Raw genomic sequence first — 8,413 nt, 5'->3', positions numbered from 1 at the left:
TTCAAAGCTAACCTGGGCAGGAAAGTCCATGAGACGCTTGTCTATCTAGCCACCAGAAAAAAAAAAAAGCAACAACGAAATAAACAGAAATGGAATTGTGTGATTCAGTAGTAGAGCACTAGCTTTTAGCAAAAACACTTAGGGATAATACCAAGGCTGGAGTTCAAGCCCCAGGACCTACACACACACACACACACACACACACACACACACACACACACACACTGGGGGGTATGGTTTGAGTGGTAAAACATCCTGAATTTAATCCCTAATTTAGACAAAAGAAACAAAATATATAATGAATTAGCAGGGAGAAGGCTGAGATCTAGAGGACTGAGATTCAAAGGTAGCTCAGGGAGAAAAGTCAATGAGACTCCATTTCCAATGAATCCGGCAGCCTGGTGGCATGTGTCGGTCTACGCAAGCAAGCCAAGCAAGCATGAGGCCTTGCATTCAAGCTCTAATACTATCCATCAATCAAATCAATAAGAACAGAAGTGTGTAAACAAGATAAGAGTTCCATGGAGTAGAAGACCTGGCCTGTACACTGTCCAAGGAGGTGACAGACTGGTACTGGCCGGTTCAACATCTACTCTGAAGAAGAGAGAAGACCCTTTTCGGCCATCGCTGAAGCAGGAGCGGCCAAAATGAAGTTCAATCCCTTTGTCACCTCTGACCGAAGCAAGAACAGGAAAAGGCATTTCAATGCACCCTCCCACATTCGCAGGAAGATTATGTCTTCCCCTCTTTCCAAAGAGCTGAGACAAAAGTACAACGTCCGGTCTATGCCCATCCGAAAGGATGATGAGGTGCAGGTTGTACGAGGGCACTATAAAGGTCAGCAGATCGGCAAAGTAGTGCAGGTTTACAGGAAGAGGTATGTCATCTACGTCGAACGGTACAGCGGGAAAAGGCCAATGGCACCACTGTCCACGTGGGCATTCACCCCAGCAAGGTGGTTATCACCAGGCTGAAACTGGACAAAGACCGCAAAAAGATCCTGGAACGGAAAGCCAAATCCTGCCAAGTAGGAAAGGAAAAGGGCAAATACAAGGAAGAGACAATTGAGAAGATGCAGGAATGAAGTAACCTTATATACCTTTCATTAAAAAAAAACTTAAGTGAAAAAAAAAAAAGAAGAGAGAAGATTCACCCATCATGGAGTTGGGAAGGAATGTGCTGAACAGATGGGGCCCTGAGTGGCGCCCCATGTGGACCAGTGGGGCATTGCAGCTCCTTCTGGGGGAAGCCAGGACTGCAGGTTGCTACTTGGCTGGGCCTGCAGTTCCTATGGAAATTTTAGTCCTGGCAGGATAGGTAGGCAAAGGAATGTCGGGGAGGGAGGGGGGGAACAACCTTGCCTCAGAGGTCACAGCAGGGTGACTAAGAGTGTGGGATGGGGGGGGGCCTAGGTTGTGTTTTGAATCCTGTAAGTCCGACTGTACCATCCTGTACCAGTACAGGCAACAGCTTTGCAAATCCCCAAGAGGGTTCACCTCCCCCTGCAGTTAACACAATTAACACCGCATTCATTACATTTCCTGCCTCCCCTCTAAATACCTGTTTACAATATCAGATCCTCACCCCTGTTTTCCAACCCTGAGCTCATTCATGTTCTATTTATTTCTTCAGAACTTGAGAGACCACAGGCTCCCTTTATGCAGTGTTCTGAGCTCACAGCACAGAAGCAAGCTCCGTGCTGGCCAACTCCCGCCACACTTAGCTCTAACAGCCAGAAGATCTGGGAATGGGGCCGGTCAGAGACCTTGAATTTCATGGGGTGTGTGTGAATGCCGATACCAGAGTTTGAACTCAAGGCCTGGGTGTGCTCCCTTAGCACACCTTTGCTCAAGGCTTTACCACTTCGAGCCTCAGCTCCATTTTGGCTTTTTTGGTGGTTAACTGGAGATAGGAGAACATGATCCTCAGATTTTAGCCTTCTGAGCAGCTAGGATTATAGGCGCGACCACCCAAAAAACCCCAACAAAACCAAAAAAATAGTAATAAGAAATTACTGGCATGTATAATTGAATTTCACGAAATAAAATCTAACAAAGTAACAATACTAGAAGGTAATTGTTCCCATGGACAAACAGTATATAATATATATATATGGTATAAACTTATACAACACTAAGATGTATTTGTATATTTATACACATACAAGCATACATATATATATACACACTCACACATAGAGAGAGAGGAAGAGAAGAAAGATATTATATAACCCCCAGCTGGCCTCAAACTTATGGTCCTCATGCTTCAGTCTCCTGAATGCTGGGATTCTAGTAGTATGCTATCATGCTTGGCCCAAAGCCTCTCCATCTGAACGCCTTTGGCTTAAATCACTCCAAAGATATCCTCTTTGTCAGCATTGGTCAGTCTTTTGCCCCTACAACATATACCTGAGACAATCAGCTCATAAAGAGAGAAGGTTAGCTTTGACTCACAGTTGTTGGGTTGCAGCCTGTGGGCTTCTGGCTCCATTACTCTGAGCCTGCAGTGAGGCAGCAGAGCACTGTGGGTGACTGTGAGAGGAATAGCCTGAGATCCATTGCCTTCTCTGAGGATGCCAAAGACCTAAAGATCTCCTGCAAGGCCCAACCCCTGCCCGTGTCACCAACAGCTGTGGCAGACTCCTTCATGTGGTGTTTGTGGGGATGGTTATCATCCAAATTATAGCGTTTCCTAACAAATAAACACTGCATGTAGAAGCAGTCAATTCCTGGTCCATAGCAGCAGAGATGTGATTCTGTGCCCCCGACCGACACAGCTGTGCCACTGAGAAACCAAGATTCCTGAGAAATCACATAGGAGAACACAGTTTCTGACTAGCTCAGCTGAGTTTTTGCAGCCTGGGTTATTGTTATGAGCCCTGAACATCTGTGATGAGGCAAGCAGAGTCCTGGCTTCAAGAACTTAATGCCACTAACTTGGCTGGTCAACTGTGCACATCCCTAGAGGCCCATTTCTAGTTACTCAGGAGGCTGAGATCTAAGGATTGTGGTTCAAAGTCAGCACAGGCACAAAAATCTGTGAAACTCTATCTTAATTATCCACCAAAAAAAAAAAAAGCCAAAAGTGGAGGAGGCTGAGACAGGAGGACTGGAAGATGGAGACCAGCTTGGACTTCATTGTGAGGTAGTATCTCAAGAAAACAAAGAATGAAAGGTTTGGACTCTTAAGCCAGTAGCCAGGCGCACATCAGATTCTTCCTTTTCCTTGGTAAGAAATTCATTAGTGAGGCCTGGGAGTTTGGCCTCGAATTTATAATCCTTCCACCTCAACTCCTCAGGGCTGGAATCACACCTAGTTCTAAAAGGACTGTTCTAGAAATGAAACTTGATCCTGTCACTCTCTCATGTGAAACCCCCCCTCCCCCAGAGTCTTTTTTATTGTCGGTTGTGGGGCTTGAACTCAGCTCAAGGCTACCTCCTTACCCCTTGAACCACAGCGCCATTTCTGGTTTTCTAGTAGTTAATTGGAAATAAGGCTCTGGGGAGCTGGGTGCTGTGGCTCATGCTAGTAATCCTAGCTACTCAGGAGGCTGAGATCTAAGGATCATGGTTCAAAGCCAGCCCAGGCCCTGAAGACCTGAAAACTGTGAGACTCTTATCTCCAATTAATCACCAGAAAAGGGGAAGTGGGCCTGTGGCTCTAGGGGTAGGGTGATAGCCTTGAGCTGAAGAGTTCAAGGACAGTGTTCAGGCCCAGAGTTCAAGAACAGCGATCCACAGATCTCAGCCTCCTGAGTAGCTAGGATTAGAGGCGTGAGCCACCGTGTCCAGCTCCCCAAAGCCTTCTGTTATAAATAGAAAAGAGCCCACATTTGTGCCCCTGTGCCCTGTCTGAGGTCTTGAGTATATCCAACCCTGCAGCCTGTTCCTGGTCTTCCTCTGTTCCATGCTCCAACCTGCAGCCAAATCAAGCTATATCTTGCCCCAGGCCCTTTGTATGTGCTGTCTATGCTGTCTGAGGGGCATCTTTCCTCCAACATTTACACAGCCAGCCTCTGTTCCTCTGTCTCAGTCAAACCTTGCCCAGTGGAACCCATTGTTAAGTGCCCAGACCCTTGAGGCCCATAACTTGGTTTTATTAACATATTACACTGTCATGGTGATCAACTTGCTTGTTTTCTGCCTTCCCACCATGCATGCTTTCTAGCCTCAGGCCTGCTTGCTGCTGGGCCTCTGCCCTACCGAGCACAGCGCCTGGCACAGACCCTTGGTGCTCTGAGTGAGAGATGCTTACCTGCATTTGCAGACTGCGGTACCCACGCCTGGCTGTCCCCTGCCAGTCCCCTGCAGCCACGGGGGAACTGCCAGCTCACCAGAAACTTCCAGATTCCTGGCTCCAAACCAGGCCACTGCAGTAGCAGTCCGGTGAAAGTTAGCCAGGCACCCGCTGCCTGGAGATGCCCTCAGGAAGCTGGCCTGTGTCTCCTGAGGTCCCACTGACAGTCACCTCCTCTGCAAGGGCGCCTCGTCCTTCCCGGGAACCAACGACCCCATGGTTGGCTGTGTCCGGGCTGCGTCGTCACTTGGCCCACGAGTTCCTATGCAGCTTTTGTGGTGCAGAGAGGACTGGGGCAGCTGCCAACACTTTTATCTTTTTTATTTTATCTGCCAGCATAGAGCTTTCCCAGTAGATGCTCCATGAATCTCAAGGTAAGGAAAGCCGGTTGACCTTGAATACTGGATTGAGTACCTTGAGTACTGGTTTGAGTACTGGTGATTCTCACTTCATGAGTCAGGGTCCCCTGTCCTGGCACACACCCAAACTGGCTACTCCCTCATCCTTTCTCTGCTTTTCCCGTTATCTTCACCTCCAGGAAGTCTTGGGGTGGAGACCCACCCCATTCCACACTCACCAATAAAGCTAACAAAAATTATGTGTGTCAGTCACCCAAGCTACTCAGGAAGCTGAGATCTTGAGGATGCTAGTTCAAACACAGCCTGGGCAGACAAATCCTTAAAACTCTCATCACTAATTAACCAGCCAAAAGCTGGAAGTACAGCTGTGGCTCAAGTGGCAGAGTGTCAGCTTTGAAGAACAACACACACACACACACACACACACACACAGATCCTATAGAATCAAAAAGGTAAGAATCTCAATGTGCAGTTCGTAATGGGTAGGGCACTGGCTCCTTGAAGGAGTCTAGGCCTTACTGCCTGGAGCCAGGACTACCACCTTCCATGGCTGCAGCGGCTTTGCTGATGTGGTTAAAGGAATGTCTCCAGGTTTTTGTTTGTTTGTTTGTTTTTGTCCTTACAGAATCTCACAAGTCCTTAAAAACAGAAGCCATTGCCCAGCTGAGTCAGAGATACAATCCTATTAGGACAGGGAAATACAAAGCGCACGGCTTTCCCTCTGCTGCCTTGAAGATAGAGAAAGGGGGCCACAAACTTCCAAGCTGGGAATGGCCCTCCGGCAAAGCCAGCAAGAAAACCAGGATTTCAGCCATGCATGGTGGCACATGCCTGTAATCCCAGCAGTTGAAAAGCTGAGTCAGAGGAGTCAGAGGCTACCCTGCCCTACTTGGAGAATTCTAGGCCAGCCTGGAGTACACATGTAGTGTAACCCTGTTTCAAAAAGCCAAAAATAGCTGGTGCCTGTGGCTCAGGCCTGTCACCTACTCAGGAGGCTGAGATCAGAGGATCATGGTTTGATGTCAGCCTGAGAAGAAAAGTTTGTGCTCTACCACCAACACCAAAAATAGCCAAAAGGAGAGAGACAGTGAGAGAAGAGACAGAGGCAGAGAGAGACATACAGAGAGACAGAGCCAGACAGAGAGACAGATTTCATTCCTAAAATCCATAGAGCACTGAATTCTGGAGCCCCACACCTACTTTGGACCTGCATAGCAGTAAGATAATAAATTAGTGTTGTTTAATTGGGGCCTATTTTTATGACAGCAATAAAAAACCAAATCACCCCTACTTTACAAAGCCAATCTTAATGAAAATAAAGTTCTGAGGTTTCTCAAGTCTGGGGATGAAAAAAAATCTATGCAGAGCTGAAAGCCTAGCACACCTGCTCCCTTCCTCCCTCTCCCTCTCCCGCTCTCCCTCCCACCCTCCTTCTCTCTACTCCCCAGTGGAAAGCCAGGAGCCTGCAAGGAGAGCTGACTTAGAGCATGGTACCTGAAAATAGAAACTGCAACGTGATTTTATTTCCAACTCCGCAGACATCTCCAGGAGGCAATCGTCAACCTGGGTCTCATGTCTGGACTGGTGATGAAGGTTGGGCTAAGCCTGCCTTCTGCCTCCCCCACCACAGAAAGACTAGAAGCCCCCCAATCAGCTTCATAAACAGAGCTCCAAGGGTTTTCCTTCCCCAGTAGGGGATAAACTACCAATACAACCAATCACAGGCTCCCTTTTCCCCTAAGGCATTTCCTTTATTCTCCTACCCCCTTTTTTCTCTTTCTTTCTTTTTTTTTGTGGGTGGTGGGGCTTCAACTCTGGGCCTGATTGCTGTCCCTGAGCTCTTCAGCTCTACCTCTTGAGCCACAGTGCCAGTTCTGGTTTTCTAGTAGATAATTGGATATAAGAATCGCATGGACTTTAGTGCCCAGGCTGGCTTTGAACCAAGATCCTCAGATCTAAGCCTCCTGAGATTACAGCTAGGATTGCAGGTGTGAGCCACAGAGCCTGGCAAGCTAGCTGCTTTACCTCTTAATCCACATCTCCACTTCCAGCTTTTTATTGGTTAATTGGAGATAAGAGTTTCACAGATTTTTCTATGCTGGCTGGGTCTGAATGTTCATCCTCAGATCTCAGCTTCCTGAGTAGCTGATTCTAGAGGTGAATCACTTGCACCTAGTTAGGGGGTTTTCTTTTCTTCATGTTGCCTTCATGGAGTTTTTGGCCCATGTGGTCAGGGTGATGTGGCCAAGAGAGCATAGTAGCTACATTAGCACAAAAAAGCACAAAAAAGGTAGGTAAAAACACTGAGGGCCAGCTCAAAGCCCAAAGTTTCACAGCTAGATGATGGGTGAGGAGTTAGCATGACCAAATTGTTTCTTTGATGGAAAGATCCATGAAAAAGGCACAGAAGGAAATGTAACTAAGAGAAAGATACGATTAGTGAGGAATCAGGTGCTAGTGGCTGACACCTGTCAACCGAGCTCCTCAGGAGGCTGAGATCTGAAGATCACAGTTTAAAGCCAACCAGGGCAGGAAAGTCTGTGAGACTCTTATTTCCAACTAACCACCAGAAAACCGGAAGTGGTGATGGTGGCTCCAAGTGGTAGAGCACTAGCCACTAGCCTTGAGCAAAAAAGAAAGCTCAGAGACAGTGGCCAGGCACTGAGTTTAAGCCCCATGAAGAGGGGAGGTGTGATTGTGCAAAGGAAGAGAACAGATGTGACTCTCAGCCCCACCCTCCACTGCTCAAAAATGGTAGGCAGCCATTTCTTACTAAGCTCCTCACAGCTCAACTGGTTCAGGGATTTTTCTTTTTCCTCTGATAGTCATCAAAGAGGTTGGCCCTGAGGCTTGTACTCAAGACCTTGAGCTCTTATTTAGCTTTTGGCTCAAGGCCAGTGCTCTATCTCTTGGGCTACAGCTCCATGTCTGGTTTTTGGTGGTTAATTGAAGATAAAAGTCTCATGTATTTTTTTTCTTTCTTTTTGCCAGTCCTGGGGCTTGACTTTAGGGCCTGGGCACTGTCTCTGAGCTTTGCTTGTTCAAGGCTAGTACTGTACTATTTGAGCAACAGCACCACTTCCAGCTATTTCTGTTTATGTGGTATTGAGGAATTGAACCCAGGGCTTTATGTATGCTAGGCAAGCACTCTACCACTAAGCCACGTTCCCAGGCCCTTGTGGACTTTTTTCTTTTAACCTGTGTTGGTTTTCTAATGTGATCCTCAGATCTCAGCTTCCTGAGTAGCTAGGATTATAGGTGTGAGCCACCAACATAACCTCCTTGCTGTATTTTTTTTTTAAAGCATAATTGTATAAAGGTGTCTCACTGTGGTATTTCCACAAGTGTGTGTAACATGCTCACATCAATTTCACCTTTCTTTTGTGCTCACTTCATTCCCTTCCTCCTCCTGCCCTTGCTCAAACAGTATTTCGTGCTAGCTTCACATAGGCACAATGCACTTTGACCATGTTCACTGTTTTGGGGATGTTTTAGTTTTATTTTATGTGCCAGTACTGAGGCTTGAACTCAGAGTCTGGGTGCTGCCCTGAGCATTTTTGTTTGAGGCTAGCACTCTGGACTTGAGCCAGAGCTCTACTTCTTTCTTTCTCTTTCTGCTGGTTTACTGGAGATAAGGGTCTTAGGGACTTTCCTGCCTAGGCTGGCTTCCAACCAGAATCTTTGGATTTCAGCTTCTGAAGTAGCTACAGCTGCAAGTGTGAGCCACCAATGCCTGGCTCTTTGGGGATAATTAAAAA

General features: G+C 47.1%; 1 pseudogene; it reads left to right on the top strand.

The window, feature by feature from the left end:
* The first annotated feature begins 617 nt into the window (after nt 1-617).
* LOC150062548 (large ribosomal subunit protein uL24 pseudogene) lies at nt 618-1,112 on the top strand (annotated as a pseudogene).
* The last annotated feature ends 7,301 nt before the right edge of the window (nt 1,113-8,413 follow it).

Source organism: Megascapheus bottae, chromosome 6, assembly GCF_031878675.1.
Source record: "Megascapheus bottae isolate mThoBot1 chromosome 6, mThoBot2.hap1, whole genome shotgun sequence".
Lineage (NCBI taxonomy): Eukaryota > Metazoa > Chordata > Mammalia > Rodentia > Geomyidae > Megascapheus > Megascapheus bottae.
The sequence above is the reverse complement of the archived record's forward strand: the minus strand, read 5'-3'. Positions and strand labels throughout refer to the sequence as shown.